Consider the following 27,696-nt stretch of genomic DNA (forward strand, 5'->3'; position numbering starts at 1 on the left):
TTCTCCTTTGTATCATTGCTCTTTGCCAGTACATCAGTACACCTCAGATTCCACTTCTATCCTCAAGGTCACAAGAGGTCACGAAATCTGGTCTGTGTCTGTCTTTTCCTCTGGGAACCCTTGCTGACCTGCACTATATGCTGGCGGACACCCCATTGACCTTCACTAAACACCTCTGTGCGTCGTTCAGGACAACATTGTAAGGCCAACATTTTTCAAATAGTCATGTGTAATATCTTTCAAGGTTTAAGTGGCACTATGTCTGATTGACATATAGAGTACACTTAGGACACCTTCTAGGTATCTCTTCCAGATGCTGCCGTGGCTTCAGGAATGTCTGTGGTTGGTCACAGAGCCTTACCTCCCAATCTGTTTGAAAGTTAACATCATCACACTCCTGGGCCCCAGAAATCTAGGGACGAAGGAAGGGCACATCTGATGTTTAGCCACTCTCTCCTCTGCTGTATTTAAAGTCCGCTTAGAGGACACAACTTAGATTACACATTCTTCCCAGACAGCTGACTTCACACCTGAAGTTCTGGACCAAGATCACAGTTCAAACATGTGATTAATATTTTATATGTCCCTTGCAAACACTGGCCTTTGGCTTGAATGATCTCCTGGGTTTCCTGTGGGCAGTGAGCAATTCCAACCATCCTGTCTCTCAGAGTCGTAAGGACTCAATTAACAGGAGTGTCTAAATTTCTGCGTGTCTGGTAGTTCAGGGACTTAGGATAACGCCTACAGTATGGAGCTGCCGAAGCTCCCATGTTTTCCTGGGATGGAACGTTTTCCTGGGTGGAGTGTTCACAAGAGAGCTAACCACACACCCCATGTATCAGTCACTGAGCTAAAAGCTTGACATTCATTATTTTGTTTTCTTTCTTGAGGGTCAAATTATTATTTCCATTTCAGAGATGATGAGGCAGATATGCAGAGATTACGTGCTGCCCTGGCTGGGGAGGTCAGTTGTTTAGTGTGCCACCCCCATGTGCCAAGGTCGCAGGTTTGATCCCTGGTCGGGGCATATACAAGAATCAACCAATGGGTGTAAATGGGTGTAAATGGATGCATAGGTACGTAGAACAACAAGTCAATATCTGTCTGTTTCTCTCTCTCTAAAAATCAATTTTTAAAAAGTTGGAGGTGGATATTAAGTTCTTTGCTCAAGGATATGTAGACGGTCACTGACATCAAATTCTTTATCAAAACCTTGTATTCTTCATTACAATGTTCAGTGCCCTAATTGTACCTACCATATTTTGCTGTGTATAATGTGCTCTTTTTTGCCCCAATTTTTGAGGGAAAAATAAGGATGCACTTTATACATGGGTATAATGATTACACACCATGGGGGTAATAATCCCATGTATATTGTGCACAAAAGTGTGGGTGTGCATTGTACACGGAAAGACACTGTAATAGCATCACTGTGAGGTCAGCTGGAGATGAGCCGGCCTATCCCATTCACAGGCGAGGAGACAAAAAACTAAGGGGCATAGAGTCAAGTCTGTGTTGGAGCGAGAATGAGGGGGCACCATCCTGACACCCTCTGGTCTCTCCACTCAGGGTCTGCTCTCCGCCGAGATGGGGGAGGGCCACACAACAGAGGTCACCGGCGGCGCGTTTTCACGCATGCAAGGGGATTCCGGCAGCGTGCCCTGGAATCCTGGCCTCTGATCTCACACAAAACTCCCTTTGCCCCCTTGGAGGGATACAGTCCTTCTAGCTGCCTAGTTTCCTCCTCTACGTCCCCAAGGTATCCCTTGGCAGTGCTCTTTGGCGAGTGGGCACCGTGGGGCCTACAGTTCAGCTGCCACCTCTTCTAAACGTGACTGTGGAGTTGCATGAAATTTTCATTTTAAGAATGATGGCTTTAGCAGAAAGGATACAATGACCGCTGCCTTAACCCATTCACCCAGGGAACTAAGGATGAGAGATCATATGTGATACTGGGATTTATAATAAGAAACGTATCTACGTGGTCTTCGCCCTATTCCTGGCCACAGAGCTCCAAACACCCTTGGAATTTCTAAGTGATGAGTAATGAGGGTGACTTTTGGAAAGCACCTAAGTAACCGAAGGATAGGGGCAGGTTGCCAGGAGAACAAACCAGGGGTTTAGAGTGTTGAAACTTTCAGTCTGACCCCTGACCTCAGGGGAAGGTAGAGGGGCTGGAAGTTGAGTTCAGTCGCCAAAGGCCAATGAGTTAATCAAACATGCCTATGCAGCAATGAAGCCTCCATAAAACCCTGAAGGGACCCCGGGTTCAGAGAGCTTCTGGGTTGGGGACCTCGTAGGGATTTGGGGAGAGTGACTCCCTGCCCTTTCCCCACACCTGGCCCTGCGCATGGCTTCCACCTGGCTGTTCCTGAATCATATTTTTTTATCATCAACTGGCCACCTAATAAGAAAAATGTTACTCCGAGTTCTGTGAGCCACTCTAGTAAATTAATTGAACACAAAATGGGTGTCACTGGGGCCTCCGATCTATAGCCAGTCAGTCAGAATCCCAGACAACAGACTTGCAGTTTGGGTGGGGTGAGGTGGGGGAGTGCCATCTTGTAAGACTGAGCCCTTAACCTGTGGAGTCCGATGCTGTCTCAGGTACATAGTTGTCGGAATCACATGGAGTCTTTGGGTCATTGCAGATGTAATTAGTTAAGATTAGATGTAATTACTTAGGATGAGTCCTAAACCAGCATGACAGGTGCCTTCATAAAATGTGGACATTTGGACACGGAGACAGACTCACGCTCAGGGAGAATACCTTGTAAACACTGGAGCGATGCTGCCACAGGCCAGGACAGTGGCCTGCCCTTGAGCCTTCCCTAGCACCTTCAGAGGAAGCGTGGCCTTGATCTTGGACTTCTGGCCTCTGAAACTGTGAGACAACACATTTCTGTTGTTTAAGCTACTCAGCTTAAAGTACTTTGTTATAGCAGTCCTGGCAAATTAATGTACTGTTTCAACAGGTCATTTTAAAACCCAAAGTTCCTGGATTCTTACAAACAGAGGATGTTACAGTCAGATCCTGCTTACTCTAGGTCTACAAATTTGGAGCTTACCTTCCCAAAATGATAGTATACCATACTCTGGTTTCTCTTCAAATTGTATAAATCTTTCACCTTTTACCAAAATGATCGTGTACCTAAAAGGAAAAGCTGTGGCTAGCTTTTGTAACAAGTTATATAATTAAGATGTAAATGACCACATTCTCTTTTCTCTCCTCTAATTATCCAGGGATATACCAGGAAGAAACTACTGGTATTTGATGCAAATCAGGACAAGCTGCTCAAACATCGTTGACTAACACAGGCCTCGTGCAAACCTCTACTCTGAGCTGCATTTGCAGAGAACACATAAACCCACAGAAATATCCAACATTGATTCAAACAGCCTCAAAAGGTTTTGAAGTTTTAAAGAAGTGCTGATAACATTAGTGTTCGACTTCATCTCTGAAAAAACATGACTCCCAGAAGAAACACAATTCATTCCAGAACTGTTGTCTGCAGTGGCGTTCCCTCCTCTCAGTATTTGCCCACCTTTAAAATCTCTGTGCACCTTTTGGGGCAGGAGCGCCCAGTGGCGAGGGCTTGGGTTTGACAGCAGCACCCACCCACTCTCAACCCTCACACAGTGAGGCCTGTGATGCAGACAGAGCTGAAAAGCAAACCAGCAAAACTCTGAAGTGAAATACAATGCAAAACAACCAACCAAAATGCAGTTGCATATTTTTTGCTCTTCTCCACGGACACAGACCCCCACCCTCACCGCCGGCAAAGCCTTTCCTAGATCAGCTGAACTCCAATAACAATGACTTTGTCAATCCTGTTGTGACCGTGCTATGTACAACTTTATTGTATATTACTAATGCCAATACATTTTTGTGATATTTAATGTCAACATCACCTGATTGCAGGGAAGGTGTACCATAGAGCTCTTAATTGGTTGAGAAGATCATTCCTTGACTTAGGAAACATGCCTCACTGGCCCCTGCAGGTCTGCAGAGGAAGCAGGCTCTGGCTGAGTGGTCCTGAGGACTCTCCCCTCTCCCAGCCCCTCTTCCTCCTGATAGAGCAGGCAGTTAGACAGACGTGAGCAGAGTAGAAACATAGCTGGGTGCAGAAGGTCACCAGGGCAAAAATGACACCTAGCAATGGACAATCACAAGATGGGACCTCATCCCCAGGGTGACCCTTCCTCCCCTAGCACATCGCTGGTCATGCAGTTTAGACTCCCTGACCTTTTGCATCGCTGTTCAGTGTCGTTTCCCCTGACCTTTCCTTCCCTGGAATGTCACCAGTTATGCTGTAGACCCCTTAGAGGAGGAACAAGGTGGCCAGACAAAAGCCTCATGTGACTTCCACACAAGCCCTGGCACAGCCGCTGTCTTGAGCAGGAAGCCCCAGACATAACTTCTGGGCCTCAGTGGCATCGCGGCCCCAAGCCCAGAAAAGCAGCACAGCAATGGTGCAGCCACATGGCAGGACACCGCGAACGCTCCTCAGCCAGACCCGGCCCAACAGGCAGGGCCCTGGGCTCGTCACTGGCCACCACCCAACCTAGGCTGGGAGGCCACTGCTCTCCTTTCCTCCTCCTGCTCAGAGATGTGACTATGGGGAATTTGTAGCTCAGCTTTCTGAAGTCTAAACTTCATGCAGGGAAAACAGTGTTGCCCGAACCCCAGCGCAGCTGGCCCCGGGGAGGCTCAAATCTGCCAATATGAAGGCACTACACCCTGCACAGGCCTGTCAGGCCCTAGACACTTGGGCTGCAATGAGAAGGGAATCGTTGGCACGAGACGTGTATTTGGCGGTCTAGAACAGACACAAAATACAATTAACGTTCGACATATTCTGAACTCTGAATAAACGTCACTCAAGAAAGAGCTGTCGTAGGTCAGGTGGGGAATCTGTGAGATTACTCAGAGTGTCTTACTTGAGCGAGAAGGATGGGAGAGGGATAGATAAAAGACAAATGGCCATGGCCATGAATAAGGGGGCTTTGTTATACAACTGTTTCTGTTTGGAGGTATATTTGAAATATTTCTTAATTAAGACAAAAGAAACAAAAACTAGCCTTAACGTAAACAAGGAACTAACTGACCTTAAGTCACCACTGTATGTGGCCTGCGTGTCCCAATTCACAGCACAGGTGGAAGGGGACCACAGACTCAGCAGGGTCACTGGTGCATGTTAGGAACTCAGATGTTAAATAGTAAGTCTTCTCATAGCTACAAGGAGAGTATTTTTCAGTGAAATCGAATATTTCCTATTTCATAAGGTCAAAGAGAATTTCATTATCTATGACGCAAAGTGAAAATGTCACAGAGAGCTACAACATTGTATAAATAAGGGAAGGCACTCCCCCCCCCAACCTGTAGGGTACTTGTTTTTGTGCATTTTAACTCTTTTCTTTAAGGATCATTTTAGCTCAGATCCTGTTCCCATCCTTCCTCACATTTTTTCCTCCCCTAATATGCAAGTAAAATATTGTCATCATCCCCATTTCAAGAATGAGCAAACTGAGGCCAAGAAAGTTTGCCCAGAGTGTTCAAGGTCACACGAAGTGCTCAGGGTTACACAGTGGGTTGCCGTGGGGCTGAAACTGGAGCCAAGTCCAAATTCTCCAGTTGCCAAGGTCATTTCACTGGGCAGCGACACAGTGTCCCTGGCATGCCTGCAGTCCAGTCTAGCAACAAGGAGCGCAGGCTCTGGAGCCACACTTCCTGCTAGCTGGGAGATCTCAGCGAAGCCCATACAGTAACACTGCTGCTCCTTGGTTTGCTCATCTGTAAAATGGGCACAATACAGAACCTGCCTGTTAGGGATGCTGGGAGGATGAACTGAGCCGACATAGGGAAAGCTTCTGGAACAGCGCCAGACCCAAAGGGAGAACACGATCAATATTAGCCGTTGTTACTCTTACGTGAGGATGAAATGCTAGGAGGAGAAATGTGTGACCACACCAACACTTCAGGAACAGCTGAGAAGTTACTACAGCCCACGCCAAGGCTCAAGTTCACCTCCATTTGTTGAATCATTGATAGCAAGGGGAATACCCAGCTCGTAACCTGCTGAGTTCGGGCCGCAGGAAAATGTCACCCTAGTAGTGAGACAGACATTAAATATTTCACTCTCCCAGCTGCTCACAACAAAGCAGCCCAGGACGTATCTATTACTACCTCTTCAGATCTCCCGAGTAAAGGGGAAGCCTATTTAAAAACACACACACACACACACACACACACACACACGCTCTAGAATTTAAAACACTAAATCAACAACACGTCTCATACTCCACATCTTTGCAGGATGAATAAGAGTGGGACTTTTCAGAAAGAGAAAGTGTTATTGCCAGAAACAGAAACTGTCTCCATTTGACACCTTTGCCACCATATACGGTGGCTGTCTTGCCAACAAGAGACACGGTACACCAGGCAGCCAAAAATAGTCCCAGGCTGTTTATCAACAATGTGTGATTGTACACTGGAGAAGCCGAGCTGAACGTATTCTTGTAGTCACACGTTACACTCCTATTAGAACCGCTTTATTAAGTGGTTCCTATGATTGCACCCCATTGAAAAAGTAAAGCCCTATACCTCGTACGTCCACCTCAGCATTTAGAATGGGAAACACGACCACAGGGACTGAATCACCTCATTTTTTTCCTCTCAAGACAAACATCCTTGATAAAATTTCCTGTGGTTTTGGCGCTTTCACATGGGGCTTAATCAAGTTAATCCTTGATTATCTGCATGTTTAATGATTGATTGCTTCACTATCTGTGCGTCCCAGGTTGGACTCCCTTCCTGGTCAGCTGATGGCCTCACCTGTTTACACAGGCAAGCTCCCCAAGGGAGCTTTTAACTTTTAACTGTTGAAAGAAGGGGTGGATGTGGTCAATATACCAATCTCTTCCAGGCCTTCAATTCTCAGTTCTCTTCTGTTCTCTGTAGAGTCTCAGAGGTGCTCTTCCAATGCCACCAAACTCCGACCAAGACACAGGAGCAGGAGGTCCGTGGACATGCCTGGGACCCTCCAGGTGCCCACCTGAGTTAGAGTAGAACCCAGTACCTGGCAGCAGAAGCCACCACGCACCTGTGTGTTGTCTGGCTCACCAAGGGTTTCTTGTTTGCTTAAATTTTAGATTGTCGCATTTAAATATCTATTGGTTCTGCATGAAATGGAGATTCCGAAAATTGGGAAATCTGGCAACACTTGAGCAAGAGGACCATCAGTGGGGGCTGGGTAGCAACTGCCCACTTTGAGCTCTGTGTGCACCCCAGTTGCCACACTCCCCACCTGGCCAGCCTGTACCCCTCCTCAGCCCTTGCAGGAATTACACTGGGACCCCTCAAATACTCTTCCTGTTCCTAGTTTACAGATAAGGAAACCGAGGCTTAGAGAAGGTTAAGTGATTTCCTCAATGTCAGACAACTAGGAAGTTGCAAGGTGGAATTGCATCCAAACTCCATTTTGCTCCAAATTGGTGTTTTTAACTAACACACTCTGGTGCTCACTGTCCCCTGTTAGCAATGGAACGAGAATGTCAACAGGCAGGTCAGACACTTTCGGGTAATTTTCAAATTCCTTATTTAGAAAAGGCACCCTCTAAAGTTAATCAACACAGGGTGTTCTGAATTAGAATATATAAGATAGCCACAAATTTGTCATAAAGTTCTTTAAAATGTAGAAGAAAAATACCATCTGTGGAACTGCAGACTGTTTCTATGTCTGGAATTGTCATCATCATCGTTGTTGACCCAGAGGCACTTGCAATCATTTCACACCCTTTGCTTTATTCTCTGCTCACTGTCGTGCGTGTCCATGTGGTTCCCTCCCAACCATTCGAACGTAAGTTACATCATACGCCCTGCCTGTGAGGATTTCTGGGTTAGTCTCTGCAATTCCTTACATAAGCATAACTGCTAATCACCAACATTAGACAATGTAACATTAATAGGCTATCTAATACTCTTACTTTATCACTGACCCGATGTCTTTTATGGCGTTATTCTTACTCCATAACAGAATCTAGTCTAGAATCAGGAATTACTTTAAATGACCAACTCCTTTAGTTTGGAACATTCTCACAACCTATTTTTTTGTCACTGCTGACATTGACAGTGTTAGACTACAGTCCCCCACCCGCCTCAAACCGCCACCCCCCCTTTAAATCAGAATGTTCCTCACTTGAGCGAGGATGCTTCCTCATGATTGGATCCAGGCCATGTATCTGTGCTCCAACACTGCACAGCAGGGTGTTGCCCTGTCCTCCTCAGGAGGTCACCTCTGGAGGCGCATGAGGTCCTCCACCCCTCGCTGATGATTTGATCTCCATCCTCAGTCGAGGTGCTGTTTGATTTCTCCACTGCATTTTCTTTTTAAACTTGCCATTTGTGGGGAGACACTTTAAGACAATGCAAACATCCTGCTCCTTATCCCGGTTTCCTCCTAGATGCGGCACCCACGGATGATCCCTGCCCGGTGCAACCTTCACCAGGTCAGGTTGACTCCCCCGCTCCAGCATTCCCTCCTCGTTTACCAGTCGGCTCGGGCATTTCACTGTAAGGAGGGTCTCCCTTACTCCCACCAATCTGTCTATTTATCAGTTATCAGTAGGAATGCTATCGTCCACAATTACTTTATTGTTCAACTGGTCCCAGGTTGGGCCGGTGGGAGTCCCTTCAAGCTGGCACATATGTCCTTGTGACAGGCCCCGTCATCTTTTGAGCATTTCTGTACCTTGTAGCAATAACAGGATGTTGCAGATTCATTGCACCTGTCTGCCCCAGTCCTGTTCCTTCTAGTGGGGAATGATATTAGAGACCAAGATCTGGGCACTGGAGTGCTCATTGCCCCTGGGGTGTCTTGGGTTCTTGGCCCTTTGGTGGACAGGGTTAAGTATGTACATGTACATGCAGATATACATGCAGACACACATATACACATGTTACACGAGAATACTTCTGCATGCACATAATTCAGAAATGAGCTCCTACAAATACCTCCAATTCCAACTGATGCCCACAATTTCTCCCATTCCATGTTACCTGTGTGTTCCTTCTTCCTCAGTGAGAAGCTTGGCTTCCCCAATAATACATTTCTCCATTTGCTCAGCGCTAACAGACGTCTAGAATTTTCTCAGAATCGTTTTGCCAATATGACCATATAAAACATAGTAAAGTATTTTAGGACTTTTTTTGTCTTTATCCCACAGCTTGTCTAAGACTGAGCATTTGCAATAAAATAGTATGTTCACTGTTCCCTGAATTCTTTCTCTTTTTCCTCCCTCTTCACGATGGTTGTGGTACTCATTTGAAATGCAACTGGGTTCAGTCCTTTTATTCTGCTTTCAGTTGTAGGGTTTTTCCCTTCCTCACATTTTACTGATTTGAATTTATTTTTTGAACGTGTGGAACGTTGACGTGCTCCTCAAAGACCAAACATTGCTCAAAGGTACTTAGCAAAGTGGCCCTCCCTCACGTAGCCCCACCCCCTTCTGGTTCCCACCTACCCTTGGCTGGTAATTGACTTCATTATATTCTCTTTATTCTCCTTGTGTCTTTTTACGAAGGTAAGCAGGTACATGTATTTCTTATTTTTATCTTATACAGATGGTGAATATATGTGCTCCTTTGTAGTTTGCTTTTCTAACTTAGTGACTCCTGGAAATCATTAAAATTCACTTTTCAGGCACTGTTTATAGCTAGAGAAGCATTCTGATATGTGTCTAAATCATTTCCTTGGGAAACTTTTTAAAGAAATTCATAGATTCCCCTCTCGGTCTCCAAGAGAGAACTCATCATCTATCATTCTATGTCAAGGTCTAGCTTGCCTTTAGGGACCCCACTTCACCAGAGCTAGAGAGAATTTATTAACATCTGGGTCAGATGCTTACGACATTCCAGGGAGCTTCCCTAGGCAAAAATTTTATCTAAAATGGTGGCTCCGAAAGGATCAACTAAGTAAATACTCATCCATAGGAAATATAAAAGGAAAGATCACTTGTGAACCTTTAAACCCTAACAGTTATCTGGCAGCTTGTGTCAAATGGCCACAAAAGGAACCAGGAAAGAAAAGAAGGAATTCATTAGGATGACTCGAAACAAACTCAGCACCTCGGTTAGGAAACCCACTCCCAGCTCTGCCATTGGCCACCCAATAGCAGTTCGAGGCTAATGCCGTCCGACTCCTCCCCTTCGCACCCTGTCACGCACACTCAGACTCAAAGGCCCTCGAGAGCACCTGCCCACCAAGCTCCCTGCTCACCAACAAGAAGTGGATTAGTATTGTGCTGCCAGGCTTTCCTAACTTGGCCAGACCCTCCAACACGCACAGGTCAGGGGTAAAAAGAGTGATTAAAAGTGATTCCCTTCAAAATAATTGTAATGAGCATACAGAAATACAAAAGGAAAAAGGCCAAAATGAATTCAGAATGCTAACATAATTATTAGTCTCAGGGGATTAATACGACACAAACACAATCACTGTTGGATAAGGCTTTGCGTAGATGACACATCGGAGGGCCTCGGCCTCAGTCCCTGTCCTGTCTAGCTGGGAGAAAGTCCTGTCCACGAGATCCCACTGGCTGGGAACAGCCAGCCCCCATCCACCTCCCCCAGACTGAACCCTGGTTTGCCTGCAGGGAAAGAGAAACTAGTGGCTTTCCCAAGATCCAGCTGGTGAGGAATGCACATCCTGCAGTTTAATCCTAGACCCAAGGCAACATTTTTTCCACTTCACAAAGCTTCTAACGAGGGAAAATGGTCATAGTCTAGCCAGCCTCCTCTTTGTTCAACAAGATGTCCTACATCGTAAATACAAACTTTTAAAGCCCCAAAGTTGTCCCACCCCCCAAAAAAGGAGAGAAAGGAAGAAATATACACCTAGTAGAAATAGATAAAATTCACACACTCCCAATTTTTACTTAGTGGATTCTAATTTGATTTTTCCCCTACAAAGAAGAAACAGCTTCTGTTCTACAAACAGCATTTAAAGGGATCAATGTGTCTAACTGGAACAACACGTTCGAGAATCAGTAATCACGGGGTATCTCTAACACTAAAAGGGGACGACGTCCTAAAAATAGCTTCCCCTTCCCAGATGGGCAGTTTGCTGGAAGGGATTTTGTTGAAAGAAGAGGAAATAGAGGCCTGGTCGGGCCAAAGAGACACGATGAATCATGTCCAGTTTTTGTTTTGTTTTTAAGACATTGGGGAAATGATGCCATCTATGCTTCAAGCAATTTTAAGATTAAAATCCACTGGCTCCCCCGAAGGTCTCTGAGGTAACAGAGTAGTGGAAAGAGGCCCGCCCAGGCTGTATGGCCTTAGGCAGCTCCCACCCCCACCTGGGCTCAGACTCTCACTTGGAAGTGAGGGCTGTCGGCCAATCACCGGTTCTAAATGGGATCACCCATCAGAATCCTGTGGGATGCTTTTCACTTTGACAAATGGCCGAGCCTGAACCCGGACCCGAAACTGGACTGGGGAATGACAGATGACCGGCCTAGGGCTTCTCAAGAAGCTGTCCAAGCCTCCAGCAGGCACGAAATTTCCTAGTCTATTTAAAAAATAGTTTTAGGTTTACAGAAAAATGGAGCAGAATGTGCAGAGAATTCCCATATATCCCTCAGCCCTCTCCTCTGTTGCCCCTGTTATTACCATCTCACACCAGTGTGGCGCACTCTCATCAGCTAAAGTCCACTGTTGACATTGGGGTTACTCTCTGTGCTGGACATTCTATGGGGCTTGACAGCGTACAATACCATGCATGTTTTCTCGTTTAAACAATACACTCTTCAGTCTTGTTCTCAAGAGCAGGACATAGAAAACGGTGAAAGGGAGTAAGAAGTACAAATTCCCAGTTATAAAAATAGGCACAAGGATGTAAAGCATAGCATAAGAAGTATTGTCAATAATATCGTAATAACTACATATGGTGTCCAATGGGTACTAGACTTACGAGGTGATCACTCTGTAAGGTAATCAATGTCTAATCACTACACCTGAAACTAATACAATATTATCTGTAAACTGTAACTGAAAAATAGACTTAAATGTTTTTAATTTTTAAGCAAAGGAGGGGGGCACACGATCAAAGGCAGCAGCACAGAGGGAAAGCCCACCACTGTCCACGGACGTAAAAGTCAGATTGAAGATACTCACCTTCGACCGAGGTCTGCGTGCCCAAATACCGTAAAAGCATGAGTCTCCTTTCCACTTTTTCTTATTAGCACCTAGGATATCTTTCCTATGCAAACCACCTCTGTTACTTAAACTACCAAACCCATAGTAATCCTTGACAATGTAATGTGCTCCCCAGATATGATAAGCTACAGGTTCTATGACTTTGTCATCTTAGAAATTTTAAAAATCTAAGTGATGGCAACCAGACATCGATAGATGATCTCTCTTGTTCCACAAATAACTGGCAATGGAAGTTCTATGAAATTCAGGGGTTAAAACAGTGAGAATCTTAGGTGTGAAAATGAAGCTTCCTGAACATACATTTTTTTTTTTGCACAGTTACCCAATTATCGTCCTAGGATAAATCCCAAGGATAGAATAGTTGTCAAAAAAAAAACAAACCTATTCTCTAAAGATGGAGTTCTGTTTCCATAAATCACATCAGGAATTAGTAGTAACACCTCAACATTTAAATTTGCACATGTGGTTTTTTCAAATTCTAACATTTTCAAGGACCCACTGGAATCAATTATATTGATTTTATTTCTTTTAATACTACAACTTTTCATATACCAGGCATAGTTTTAATTGATCAAAGTAAGAAAGTTAGGAGCTCTTTCTCTGACACTACCCTTAAATTAACTTTTCTCTTTCAAGTACTCAGTGGTCAAAAAACATAAAATAACAAATGTAAGTTGAGGGGGCGGGAAAGTTAAAACCCATGCACATTGCTGGTGGAAATATACAGCCATTGTAGAAAACAGTATGGTTAGTGGTTCCTCAAAAAAAAACCCCAAGCATAGAATTGCCATACGATCCAGCAATTCCATTCTGAGTGTTCTCTCAAAGGAAGGAAGGCAAACAAGGGTTTGAGCAGAAGCACATACGCCACGTTCAAAGCAGCAGTGCACACTATAGCCAAAAGGGGAAACAATTTGAGTGTTCATCAATGGACAAACAAACAAATTGTGGTATATACACACACACACAGTGGAATATTATTCTGCTTTAAAAAGAAGATTCTGCCCTAACCGGTGTGGCTCAGCTGGTTGGGTGTCACCCCGCAAAGCGAAAGGTCACCAGTTTGATTCCCAGTCAGGGCACAGCCTGGGTTGCCTGTTTGGTCCCCAGCCAAGGTACGTATGAGAGGCAACCAATTGATGTCTCTCTTTCACGTCGATGTTTCTCTCCCTCTTTCTCTCTCACTCCCTTCCCTTCTCTCTAAAAATAAATAAAATCTTTTTTTAAGAAAAAGGAGATTCTGACAGATGTCACAACATAAACAAACCTCAAAGCCATTATGCTAGGTGAAATAAGCCAGTTGCAAAAAGACAAAAATTCTGTTATTCCACTTACAGGAGGTATCTAGGAGGTCAAATTCATAGAGACAGAAAGCAGAATGGTGGCTGAGGGGCCGGGGAGGAGAGTCTAGAATCCAGACCTGCTTAAAGGGGGCAGAGTTGCAGTTCGGGGAGATGGAGAAGTTCTGGGGATGGATGGTGGTTCTGGGTGCACAACCATGTAAATGTACACGATGCCACTAAACTGTGCACTTAAGAGTGCTAAAATTTGTCATGTATATTTTATCTCAATTAAAAAAAGTATTTAGTTGTTCTCTACCTCCTCTAGACAAAGGTGAAGAGATTTACATTGATTTCAGCTCAAATTTTCCTGACCGGACAAGCTGTCCAAAGAATAACTGAGATGTCCACTCTGGAGGTGCCTCCTAAGAACTGCACCTCTGGCCCTGGCCACGCACAGAAGACCAGGGACACCATGGCCAACAGAAAGCCACAGGTCCCTGCCTTCACAGGGGTCCCCCAACTGCAGCTGGCATCAGACTCCCTTAGAGGGTTTACTAAACAGAGATCACTGGGTCCAACCCTCAGAATTTCAGAGTCAGGAGGTCTAGGCCAGGGCCTGAGAATCTGCATTTCCAGCAGGCTCCCTGGTGATGCTGCTACACCGGTCCGGGGACCGCACTTTGAGAGGCTTTCACGTGAGGGGAGACTTGTAAGTAAATAAGCGATTTCAATCAAGTGCGGTAGGTGCTAGGGTGGGGACCTGCCTAGGATGCTCACCAGCAGGGGTCAAGAAAGCTTTTCCCAGAGGAGATGCTATCAAATGGGCATCGGAACGGAGACCCATAAGCCATGTCGGCGTGAGCCAGGGGAGGAGAGGGGAAAGGTCATTTCAGGCGAAGAGCAAGGTATTTACAAAGGTCTCGAGGTAAGAACGCACCATGCAAGTCTGTCCTCGTGGTGAAAGTCAGAGGGGGATGGGGAAAGTGATGAGCAAGGAAGTGTCAGGTGAGCAGATAAGCAAGGGTATTAAGGAGACTAAAGTTTATCCTCAGGGCAACAGGAAGCCTCCAAGGGTTTACAGCATGAAAGGATTTATACTCGAAGAACTAAGGCTACAACTTCCTATATCCCAGGGATGCCTGAGGAGTTGGGGAGGGGGCTGTAGCATGTGTCCTGGTCTCTCTGATTCCAATCACCCCAGCTGGTCTCCTGTGGAGGCTCTAGCTCCGCAGGGAGGCAACTGCTGCCTGAGGTACAGGGTGTTTCAGGTCAGAATAGTCCAGGTCCACAGTGAGGTCCCATACGGGGAGCCACTGGCCACGGGAGGCTCTTTCGATTTAATTAACTACAATTAAATTAAAAGCCAGCTCCACAGATGCACGGGCCACATTTCCAGTGCTCAACAGGGCTATGGCTAGTGACTAGATACAGAACACTTTTATCTCATCGCAGAAAGTTCTACTGGACAGCACTGGTCCAGGATATATAAGCAGTGGGTCTAAGACTTGCCAGGCATCTTGGTTTTACTGCATTAAAGCAGCATGCAACTGGTTTGGAGATCATTCATGAAAACACACATGCTCAGAGCGTTAAAGCAGTTTTTAAAATTACAGCGTAAGTTCCTAGACAACCAGCAGTCCCTCACAATATATATTCAGGCTACGAATATCCTCGATATCACTTACATAAGAAGGTAAAACAGCTGTTCCAGGCCACTAAGAAGAATCCTAGAATTACACTTATTCACCACAGCCATTTCTAAATCCTCAAAGTAACTGGCCAAAGGGATTGAGAGAGGATAATACCCCTAGATTAATATTCCAAAAGGCCATTCTGACTGCTTATATCCCCCCAAAACTAAGTTTATAAGGCTTTTTCCCTATTGTGACTCAGTCTGCAGGATTCTTGTTATTACAGTGCCAATTCTTACTCCAAGTCCTAAAAATAAAAGGCAAGACACACTGCATGCCAAGTGGGTAACCAACCCCAAGTCAAGGACAGGACTGGAAGTGGATACAGGGAGGAAATGAGTTATGCTCTGAAATGAAACACACGCCCAGGAAAAAGTTTTAACCTTTGGGTGGACGATAAGAGCCATCCCTTTTAGCCAGCTAACAAACACAAGGAGCCAGAGGATGGGTGTTGATTTCTGCAAAGAAAAATCCAGAGATGTTTATATTTTCCCAGCTGTTCAGGAAATAACTGACCAGCCTGAGAGAGAGGCAACGCCCAAGAGCCCAGCCCCAAGCCCCCGTGAAGAATCTGGTGGGCGAGTTCTCAGCGACCAGATGGTCTTCCCGGGTTGCCCCAGCATTCTGGTCCTGATGCTCAGGCACAGGTGGCTTTGGGAGGTACCCAGACAGACCTCACGTAGCCTTTGTTTGACATTCTAAGGGCCCAGGCATGTTAAAGGGAGGGGCATCTCAGAGAGAAACAAGAGCTGGGTGTCTGCATTGCTCAAAACCACAGAGCTGCCCTGGAGAGCCCAGCCACCTGCCACGCCCCCCACTCCCACAGCCCTGTGTTCTGCCTTCCCAAGCAAGGGTCAGCCCCTTGCTCCTCAGGGCTCCACCTCTGCCTGGCTCTGCCCTTCGAGGAGAGGAAAATCGAGATCTATGTGGCTTCCTTCTCCACACCCTGTGGATAGAATCCTTCCTCAGGTTAAAACCAGTTTCTCTAGAGCCTTTCCAAGGATCCATGGTCTTTTCTACCCCACACCACCCACAATGGAAGGCCGTTTATTCACCAGTTGCTGGCTTGGCTAAAATCAGGAACAATAAGGCCCATTGGGAAAGGCAGGGCAAAGCTAGAAGCAGCTAGTATGTGCGCAATCTCAAGGGGCAGGAAACAGCCAAGCAGAGCCCCGGCCCTGGCAGTCCAGATGGGATTCGGAGCAGAAAGTGACCGCAGGAGGAGGCATCTGTGGTGTTCCAGAGGCATAGCAGACGGCACGTGTCCTCCAAGAACTATTTATTTGCCATTCAGATTTGCTAATGAATTAATGATGACTCAGCCAGCATTTATGGAGTTAATAGTTCGTGCCAGGCACTGGTCCAAGCACTTAATGCGTACAGATGCATTTTAAAGCTCACAATGACCCAGTAAGGTTGGTCCTGTTGTTCCCATGTTACAGACGAAGACTATGAGGTTGAGAAACTTGCCCGGGACGGCACGAGGTAGGGCCTTGACTCAGATCCAGCCAGTGTGGCCTCAGCATCCTGCTCACAAAGCCGGCGTGCCTGGAGCTCCTTTGTTCTGCTCTCAGGCTTCTGAAGGACCGCAGCCCAGCAGGGCCTCCCCAGGTGCCCTGCTCCCTCAAGCTGCGGATGGGAACTGCAGCCCCAGATTTTCATTTGTTGTCTGAGAATTGGACGGGATAGTTCCAAAGTAGCTCACAGAATGTCCCTTTTTGCTTTGAGAAGCTCTGCAAATGGTACCATGGAACTTAGTCACCAAGTGCAATAATATTCAGTGTGGAATGTCATCTGCCTCCTCTTTTCTCCTCATCTTCCTTGCCCCGTGACTCACAGGTGATTCTTCCACTCTCTCCGGCCAGCCCACTCTGAGAACAGGGTGCCCCAGAGCCAAGCCACTGAGACAAGAGCTTCCAGGGGTGATAGGCACTAGGGGAGGGGGGGCTGAGATGAGACTTCTCGATTAACAGCCAGCCATTCAGACAGCGGGGTGTCTTGTTCCTAAGGGCAAACCATGTGTAAGGAACAGATACGTCGGAGCCTGCCAACTGCAGCAGATTTCAAGTTCATGGCAATATAGCTATAGGTGAAAATATCCTGTCATGCCCTGCTATTCAAGAGAGATGGAAGGACAGGAAAGGGGCAGTCAGACATGAGTCATTTAGTGCCCCCGCTGTACTAGAGACACGGACTTTCATTTGTATCAGGAAGAAATTTTGACTTAGGGCTGGTACACTGATGGGGGAGTTACCATGGTAAATCTTTGTACACAACCTTGTAAAATCAAAATAGAGCTATTTCTGTTGGAGACAGGCTCCTGACCTCCAGGGCCACAGCGGGAGCCCTCCACCCACTCGGTGGTCTCACCGAGCAGGGCAGAGTGTGCTCTCAGCACTGGGCTTTGAGCATTTCGCATTTCAGGACAGTCCCCCTTTCTGACTTATTTCCAACCCTCCACGTCATCTTCTTTGTGATTCCTGGATGATCTGAGATAACCAGGTCTCCCTCTTTGAAGCTTCCCAAATCAGGCTGAGGAGTCCTGGGTAGGTGGCAGCAGTTTCGAAGCCAATTGCGAAATTTCTTTCTTGATGAGCAATGAGCTTTTGGGGCCTCATGATTCACCTGGGCCACCCAAGGCAGCTTGCTCTGGGGTGCTGCCCAGGGTCACAGTTAAACCGGAACTCCTGCTGATGAAAACCAATCAGCTGACTGGGGTGCATCCAGTCTCCAAAGTTTTGAATAGTATCAAGTGAGATAAGTTAGCTTGCCAGGCACATCAAAGGGCATGCTAAGCATTGTCCTGGAAACAACCAGGAAAAAAAAAAAGACAGAAGAGAACACAGCTTGAGGCCCAGAGACTGACGCTGGAATACCCGGGAGGGAACAGGCAGGCTGTACCACAGAGCACAGTCATACCGGGCCACCAAAGGAGGCATGGAAGGGCACCCCTGTTCCGTACGCCTCTCTACAGCTGGCCATATGGGGCACTCTGCCCGAGGCCAGGGCATCTGCTGCCGGGGCATCACAGGACAAACTGCTTCTTGCCTGGGATTGGTCACAGCCTGGTTGCCCCAGGCCCTACCCACATGTCTCTCTAGCCCACCCTCCACCCCTCCAAAGGGACTCTGAGCTGGTTTCCAGGTTCCCACCACAAAGCCCTGCCTGTGCTCTCTGAGGTCCAACCCGTAATTCCGTTATCACATCAGCACTTCACCAAAGAGTTTACATTCTTCAAGAAGAAGCATGCTCCCTACAGTGTGAAATTCCACCATTACTTCTATTAATCCAAAAACCAATGCAGGAAACAAATGGTTAGTTCCATATAACATATATAAAGATAACAGCATACAGCACAGAGATATATAAAGACATGTAGTGTGTGAAGTATATATACCTATTTAGAGATATGTAAAATACGGGCCCAGTCCTCCAATGCTGTGGTTGGCAACAGTGGCAGATACACACCCATCGTTCAGCGCGCCCGGTGCCAGAAGGAGAATCTACAGGAGACAGCTGTCAACTCCACCTGATGGGCAGGACTTTAGAGAAGGACAGAGAGAAGAGGGAAGCTCTTTGAGTTGGGCCTTGAAAGTCAAGTTGGGCCCTGATCAGGCTGGAAGATGAGAAGAGAGGAGAAAGGCCTTTCAGGAGACGAGAGCGTGCAATTCCGAAGCACGAAGGCCACGGGATCCATGAGTTACTGAGCGCAGGCAGGTGCAGGGGAAGGTGGGCAGAAGAGGGGGCTGCAGGGGTGTGCCCCCAGGCCAGGCTATGAGGACTCACAGGGGACAGGCATTTGGAATTTGTGTGCTAAGTAAACGCAGGCCATTTGAGGCTTTGAAAACAAAGGCCTCTGAGCTACATGACAGGTGCTCAGGGAGCTGCCCATGGGCCAGACACGGCTCCTGTCCTGAAGCTGAAATCTGGGAAGGGACAGCCAGGAATGTGTCCCACAGGAGGACTGACACTGAGGCCAGCCCTGGAACTGGAAGCACAAGCAGTGACAGAGGAGAGGGAACACAGTTGAATCTGGGGCCGCTGCACCAGGAACCGGCCCAGGCAGACCTGCACTTCAGCAAGGACCCTGACCACGCCCTCCAGGGAGAGCCAAACCTGACCAAAGGGAACCCTCGAAACCCACTCTTCCCCGTCTTCCTCATTTCAGTGAAAAGTGACTCCGTCATTCCAGGTGCTCAGGAAAAACATGTGGTCTTGTTCTCAGCTCTGGTTCTTCCTCCCACTCTGTCCCTAAGCCATCGGAGACCCTATTGGCTTTGCCTTCCAGATGTTTCCAGAATCTAAAACCTCTCACCGCCTGCTGTCAACCCTCTGTCACCCGGGTTACAGGCAGCCTGCAGACCACTCTCCTGCTCCTGTCCTGCTTCCTCGTAACTTAATTTCAGCACAGAAGGTAGACTCATTCTCTTCAGAAGTCATTTACGTGGTATGACACATCTGCTCAAAACCCATCTGCTGTGGATTCGGGGCAAAACCCAGCATCCATCTGCTGTTTGACCTCCTGGGCTCACCTCCGCCACTCTTACCTGCTGCTGTGCTCCAGCCACACCGCTCCCCCACGGCCCTGGACGCTCTGGGGGCCCAGCGGGTCTTTTCCCTGTGCCTGAACGCTCTCTTATAGTCACACAAAGCTCAGCCCCTCATCTCATCTTTGTCACAGCTCAAATGTCACCTTTTTAGGTGACCTGCCCAACAACCACTTCATTTGAATGGGGCACTCCACATTCCTGATGCCCCTTACCCTCCTGTATACCATTCCCCACGCCCACCCCCCACCTCCTAAGAGACTTGCACACACTCCTCCGGAAGGAAGGGATTTTGTTGTTGTTGTTCAGATATGGTCCCAGCACCTAGAGCAGTGCCCGACACACAGCAGATATGTTAGATGTATTCTGGATTGGATGAAAGGTCATTTATTGAGGTCCCCCCTACCTACCCTCACCCCTGTGTTCCAATTTATTTTTTCAGTTATGTTTATCACCAACTGACATACCACTTGTTAGAGTGCTTATTCTGTCTCTCCACGCTAGCATGTAAGATCCACAAGGGCAGGGACTTTGTCACACGTGGGTCTGGAACAAGCCGCCCCACGATGTGCTTCTGTAGTACAAAGACTATTTTGAGCTAATGGCAGTTCTAGCCTCAGGCTCAAAAGAAGCATTTGCCCCTCCCACAGGGGTGTCCAACCCTTGGGCCGATGGCCACATGTAGCCCAGGATGGCTATGAATGCAGCCCAATATAAAATTATAAATTTACTTAAAACCTTTTTTGCTTATCAGTTTTCATTAGTGTTTGTGTATTTGACATGTGGCCCAAGACAGCTCTTCTCCTTCTGGTGTGGCCCAGAGATGCCAAAAGGTTGGACACCCCTGAGAGAAGAACTAGGGGCCTTACCCATAAGGAGAGATTATCTGCAATAACCTTTCTGACCCACCATGTGGCAGGGCAAACTTTTATTTACTATACATCTGCTCTTCACATCCTGCAGTGACCCTGTGAAGCCCCCAAGGTGCCTCACCTCATCCCCAGCTCAGCAGGTGTCACACACCTTGATCCCCCTTTCTGTCCGAACCTCTTGTGTGTGGTGGAGGTCTCTGATGCTCTCATGTGTGTGGGTTTTGCATACATATGTATTAAATCTAGTTCGCTTCTCTTGCTAATCTGCCTCATGTCTATTTGATTATTAGACCAGCCAGAAGAAACTCGAGGGTAGAGAAAAGTTGTTCCCCACCCTGCCCCACCCCGACAGTCTCTTCTTCTCCTTGCTGTATCCGTAGCACCTAGAACAGTGCCTGGCGCATAGTGGGTAGTTGGTGGCCAATGAGAGGTTTTAGATTCTGGAAACAGAATCTAAATGTTTGGTAAGTGAGTGGAAGGGAGGGAGGGAGGGAGGAAGGAAGGAAGGAAGGAAGGAAGGATAAAAGGAACAGGGAGGGAGAAGGAGAGAGAGAAATTCTTCCTCTGTTATATCCTCAGAATCACACATGAGTGACCTAAAAGAAGAAACAGCTGGCTCTTCTACGTATGGAAAGAGATTCTGTGAGGGTATTCCTTTTGTCAAAATAAAAGGGAGCATCTACTAATGATACCAGGACAAGGACTAAACAATACACTGGATTCCAACCAGAGGGCTCATGAGTCACTGAGTAACAATTATCATCATTATTTTTGGCTGCTTTCTTCTATGGTTCTCTGAATAATAAATTGAAAGGATTGACCAATCTTGTGATTTGGCTTAACAAACTGGGTGAGTGTACTTTATGACTCAGTTCAATTTAAAGTCGAAACTACACATTAAAGAAACATAACTAACATCTATGTTCTGCTGAATTCTGTCCAATCACTCTTTTACCTCCATTGCAACTTGTTTGGCATGCTGCCCATAACTTTAAAGGTAATGACTGTAATATCACCTCAAATTCATGAAGTGTCTTCCTTCTAGGGCATTTATTAGTCTTCATAGACCATGTTATTTAGACTTCTGCCAGTGTTGAAAGTATTTCATCACCTGGTTCAGCACCTTTACCTTGCAGAAAGGAAACAGAGACACGGACAGGTTAAGATGCGTGGCCAAGGTCTCAGGGCCAGCCAGGGAAAGAGTCAGATCTTGTTCTACAAGCCCGGGACACCACCCACACAGTTACAACAGTTACCCAGTCTCCCCACTGGGGCGAGAGAAAGAAGTAGACGAGAAGCAAGAGTAAGCCCTCATTTCCTTCTTCATATCCACTCCTGGGGCTCATTCCACATCCAACCCAGAGTCAACTTAGTTCTCTAAAGTGACCAGAAGCAAAGCAAAGCACACACACACACACACACACACCCCTAATTTTTCACAGTATGAAGTTAGGGAGAAGTTGATTGGAAAATTAGGAAGGGAAAGGCTGCAACAACTGTCTAGGACATTTTCTGATCTGGAGAGTAGGTTCATGTCCTCTTCTCTCTCCCACAAAGGTCAACGAGATACTTCATTTAGGAAACTCATCTTCGTGTTTCAATACTATTCTGCCCCAGGCAAGTGGACAAACCGGGTGGCTTCTCCAGGTCCCACTCCAGCCCTATCATCGTATGACATGTTGTTTTCCTTTCTCTCAAAGGTTTTCAATGGTTTCTCAATTATCTGTGAAGCTGAAAGTAGAATCCATTGGCAGATTTCAACCTGTTGAGCACAAACCAAACTCCTGATTTCAAGTTATACTTGAAAGTCAAATTCCACTGCCATTTGCTTTGTTTTGTTTTGACGGGGAGTGGGGAGAAATGTGTACATGTTTGTAAATGAAAAGTTTAACCCTAGAAGGTTAACCAATCAGTTGGTAATGGCTGTTGCCTTGGAGAGGAAACTGGGTGCTGGGGCGAAAGGGGGTGGTTAGATCTACTACATACTTTATACCCTTTTGTAAGCTTTGAAGACTGTATCATTTGCATGTATTATTTACCCATAAAATTAAACTGAAAAAGAAAAAACATGGAAAACAAAACTGAAGCCGGAAACTGTTGTGCTGGAGCCCTTCATCCAAGAGTGACAGTGATGATGTCACATCTTGGTGTACCGGGGATGCTAGACAACCATGGAGCACACAAGACAGACAGTGAGCTCCCCAAAGCAGGGAACCCTTCAACTGTGCCTTTAATCTCTGTCCTTGTATTCAGTATCTATTGCTGAATAAAAAATTACACCCAAATTCAGCATGTAAAACACAAGTGTGACCTCAGCTTCGGTGGCTGCGGATCTTGGGCATGACTCAGGGTCCCTCTCAGGGCTTACATTCAAAGTGTCAACTAAGGCCATGTCACCTGAAAGTTCCCTAGGGAAGGCTCTGCTTCCAAGCTCAATCACAGGGCTGTGGGCAGGATTAGGGTACCCGTGGGCTGTTCTCTGCCATGCACATTTCTCCATGGGGCAGTCCACAGTAGGGCTGCTGGCTTACATGCTGGCCTTGGAAGTGACCCCACATTTGTCACATTTTACTCAGTAGAAGCACATCACCAGGTCCATCCCATGCTTCAGGAGAGAAAATACTCAGAGACAGAAGCAGCCAAAGATTACACTGAACGAGAATCCTGACAGTTTAGGAGGGTCTGAAATATGGTTAAAAGTCACTTAAGACAGCTCGTGTGGAACAAGCATGAGAAGTCTAGCAGTAAACGAGAACCAGAGAGACACAACTTGACTCAAAAGAGCATCGGAAGATACCAAGCATTATGAGCAATCAGGCGCAGAGCTGGAGGACATCTAGAAGAGGCAAAAAGAAAATTCAAAATAACCTTTAAAATCAAACTTGGGAGCAGCGTGAAGAGGCGTGAGAATGACCGAAGCCCACGTGCCGTTGCTTCCCGGCATCCTGCCCTATGTCCCGCCACCATCGCCATCGTGCCCAAGAGAAAGCCTGAGGGGATGCTGCAGGAGATGACGCTAAGGTGAAGGACGAACCAACCACAGGGAAGATCCGCCAGGTAACCAGCTAAACCTGCTCCTCCCAACCCAGGAGAGGCTCCTGCAAAGGAGGGAGAGAAAGTACCCAAAGGGGAGAAGGGGGAAACTGACTCTGGAGAGGACGGGAACAACCCTGCAGAGAATGGAGATGCCAAAACAGACCTGCAGAAAGCTGCAGGGGCTGCAGATGCCAAGTGAAGGGTGTGCATTTTTGATAACTGTGTATTTCTGGTGACTGTACAGTTTGAAGTGCTATTTTTCATCAAGTCTGATAAAAATGCGGAATTTTGTTTTACTTTTTTTAAGCTCTGCTGTCAGCACACAGAACGCTTCATTGTTGTTTTTTTTTTGGGGGGGAAGGGCATGTAGGACTAATAAAATGTCTCCAAAGCTGGGAGGATGTGGGAAAATAACACCCTTCCCTTCTAGTTGGAAGAGGTCGCTCTTGGTCCCGTGATGTTGGCACACATTAGACACCTCGGCACACCCTGTGGTGCCGGAAAACTAAAGTTCATTTCCTTGTCCCTCTCCACTTCAAGCATAGACGTGACTCCTTTAAGCACAGAGACCTGTTGGGACCTGCTGACCACCCCCCAAAATGGCTCCCAGTATGTTGGGCCGTCTGGACTTTTCCCAGTGTCGCCACTGGCGTGGCGTCCCTCAAAAGAGCAGCCGTTCCTTTTCAGGTTGTGGATCTACAGATCGATGATTCTGCCACTTTCATTTCATTTCTTGAAAGTCAGGGTTGGCTTGTGAAAAGCTGTTAAACCACACGCTCACGTGAGATGTCAGCCCTCACCCTAAACTCCCGCCACCCAGAGCAGCAGACGAAGCCTTCGCTGGTTTCATAGTGAATTTCTGGTTTCGGCAGTCCCCGGAAGATGGGAGTTTACAGGTGTTGTGTACTCTTGACGACTGTCTGTCCACGTCCTGCCTGAAATACCACGACTGTTTACAAAAACTATCTTTAATAAACCTGGATACAGTTTGGCCTGGGGGGCAAAAATCAAAGGTGGTATCAGCTATGGTCTGTTATGCCCATTTTTAATGTTAGCAATATTGAACATGGGGTTTCATCTTTTTTTTGGAATGATTAGATATCAATTCTTATATTACGCAATAAAAGAGAAATGGCCCTGGCTGATGTGGCTCAGTTGGTTGGAGCATCGTCCTGTGTACCAGAATGTCAGAGGTTTGGTTCCTGGTCAGGGCACTGACCTAGGTTGTGGGTTCAGTTCCCGGTCAGGGTGTGCATGGGAGGCAATTGATCGATGTATGCTTCCCTCTCTCTCTCTCTCTTCCCCTTCCTCTCTCTATAAAACCAATAAACATATTTAAAAATAATTTTTAAAAGAGAAATGAAATACTCAGATGTAATGTAACACTCTCTTTTTGCTAAGCCCATTGTAAGCCACTGTGGCATGTGAGTGTTGGAGTTCAAAAGTTGAATAAATCAACTGACTTTGAAGGTCACGTTTCTGATCCTCACGCTGGGTCATTACGAATTTCACCCTCACGAGTTTGTCTGTATATGTAAAATGGCCTGGGAGGCAGCAATAAATACAGGGAAAGTTTTTTAAAATCTAAAGTGGGAGAAGTTAAAGTGAACAAGATCTATTTGCATCTTTCACTCACTTAAGTAAATCCTTAAAAGGACTAAGATATATTCAACTTATCAATTTCTTTTAAAAATTCCTTTGAAAATGAAAATGACGTGAGTTTTACTGAAGGTTTGACAGGATTCACCCTGCAAATAGCTCCCAAGTCATTACCTGTTGCTGTAAGGAACAGCTTGCTATATGTTTGCATATATTAACAGCTTGAAAAATTTAACAATTAAAAGTTTCAGATCTTATCATACTGCTAAACTATGGTAGGCCAGCTTCAAATTCAGGGCTTGGTTGGTGGGAGATGGAGAAAAGAAAACTTCTCAGAAACTGTAGGGGGAGGGGAGCTCACGGTTACATCTGCATATGGATTTTCAATAGTTTGGCAGTCCTACCGCAGGCCAGAGAAATTATTCCATTTCAGTTCTTCAATATACTCACCTAATCCCTACATTTTGCACCCTTTACAAATCTCTTCGTTGGCTTTGGCCTAAGGGGTCACCTGATAAAAATAATATTGTACAAACTGTGAAAAAAATCCTTCTGAAACAGTTTCACCCTGGGAAAAAAAAGAGGTTTCACATTTCTTTTCCCTTCTGCAGTCCAGACCCCTCGCCCCTGCTCCCCATCCCAGCTGATTGGGAAACGGTTTCTAAGTGGTCAAGAGTCCAATCTCGCAGCCATGTCCCTGATTCCATCATAATTCGGACAGAAGACAACTTCCGCGTCTCAGCAGTGCATGTCGGATGTATGTGACTGGCCAGAGCTCCCTGCTCCGACAGGGCCATTTGCATCGGCCAGCTAGTTAAAGTCATCAGAACAGACCTAAAGACCACAAAGGGAGAGAGCCGCTGGTCATCGGCGATGAGCAACCTCCAGGACACCAGAAAGTGGGCCTGGCATGCCATCTACTTCAGAATCACCTGGAGAACTACAGAGAAAGTAAAGGGACAGACACAGGGGTTTCGACTTTCTCAAACTCTCAAGGTGAATTTGAAGCACAGCAGAAGCTCAGTTACTGGTCCAGGCTGAAGTGGAAATATGAATTTCTGTCCTTGCCAATAAAAAGGGGTTACTTTGATCATGCTCTTTATTCTTGTATTTTAATCCTCACTCAAAGATATATTTATTGATTTTTTAAAGGAGATGAAGGTGGGGTGAGAAGGAGAGAAACATCAATCAGCTGCCTCCCATATACACCCCAATTGGAGGTCAAACCTGCAACCTAGGTATGTGCCCTGCCTGAGACTCAAACCGACAAATTTCTGTTGTATGCAAACCTTTTGAGACGATGCTCCAACCAACTGAGCATGGAGAGTAAACAGTAATCCCAGCCAGGGATTATTCTTTCCTCTTGAGATTGTCCCACACCCATTTGGAGAGCTCTGTTGAGTTTCTACAACAGTCCCAAATAGATGAGGACACCACCCATGTGAGAGCTCTGAGGGTTGTTAGAGGAAACTTCCAAATTCTGCATTCTCACAGAAGAACTGGAGCTCAGAAAGGTTAGGTGAGGCGAGGGGGAGGCCTGTATGTAGTCTGCCTGTGCCTGTGTGCCCATCTCTAAGTGGTGATTAGTGTAGTGATCCAACCATTAAACAGCTATTGAATGCCCACCACCGAGCAGATGCTTGGGAGGAATATGGCACTCTGTTCTCAAGGGGAGAGAATCCATGACTCAGGATTATTACCATTCAGTGCCGTACGTGCCAAGAGCAGGTGATGTGTCCCGGGTGGGGTGGAAGTTTGGAGGAGCTGTACTTAACGCAGTCTGGGAAGGCCTGGGGACACAGTTGAGGCCATCCCATGAAGAACTGTCTTCCCTGGAGAAAGGGCAGGGGGCAAAGTTGCCCTGTCCTCTCTCTTTAGAACTCTTGTGAAAAGAAGGTATTTCACGTGAAAGTGCTTTATGATGGACAAATCATGGCACAGACGAGATCAATGAGGTTGTTAAGTGACTTGATTGAGGCCACCGCAGCTGATGTGTTACAGACTCTGGTCCAATGTCTCCGAGTGACATCATTCATTCATTTTAATCACTTCTCCCACGTGTTTATATCTAGACACTTCCATAAATCCAAGCGAAAGCACCCCATAGAGGGCCAATTCCTACCATGTCTACCTTCCGAACAGCAATTTGCTGCCTTGATTGAGCATTATAATCACCCCAGATGCACCCGTGTTGGGTACAGAATCTCCGGGTGGGGGCTCAGGCATAAGTATATTTGGTGCTCCCCAAGTAATTTAATGTGCAGCCCGGTTTGAGAACCTCACTTACTGCAAATCAAAGAATGGAGCGCACACTCCCACTTACAGAGAAGTCCTCTGTTACCTCTCATTTCTATACCTTAAAGAAGGCTCCAGATAATGTGAGACCCATGTGTTTGAGTCTGGGCTGTAATATGGCTCTTTTGGGAAAACAGATTAACCCTGTGAATGATG

At 46.4% G+C, this 27,696-nt stretch overlaps 1 protein-coding gene and 1 pseudogene across 1 annotated transcript in view; one reads left to right on the top strand and one right to left on the bottom strand.

The window, feature by feature from the left end:
• Window positions 1-27,696, bottom strand: part of ATP8B1 (ATPase phospholipid transporting 8B1) — a 112,903-nt gene that overhangs the window by 67,577 nt on the left and 17,630 nt on the right. The gene's annotated exons all lie outside the window — the stretch shown is intronic.
• On the top strand, window positions 23,563-23,942 carry LOC118980226 (non-histone chromosomal protein HMG-17-like; annotated as a pseudogene).

The sequence above is a fragment of the Sturnira hondurensis genome, unplaced genomic scaffold (assembly GCF_014824575.4).
Source record: "Sturnira hondurensis isolate 20B ecotype Veracruz unplaced genomic scaffold, ASM1482457v3 Scaffold0001872, whole genome shotgun sequence".
Classification (NCBI taxonomy): domain Eukaryota; kingdom Metazoa; phylum Chordata; class Mammalia; order Chiroptera; family Phyllostomidae; genus Sturnira; species Sturnira hondurensis.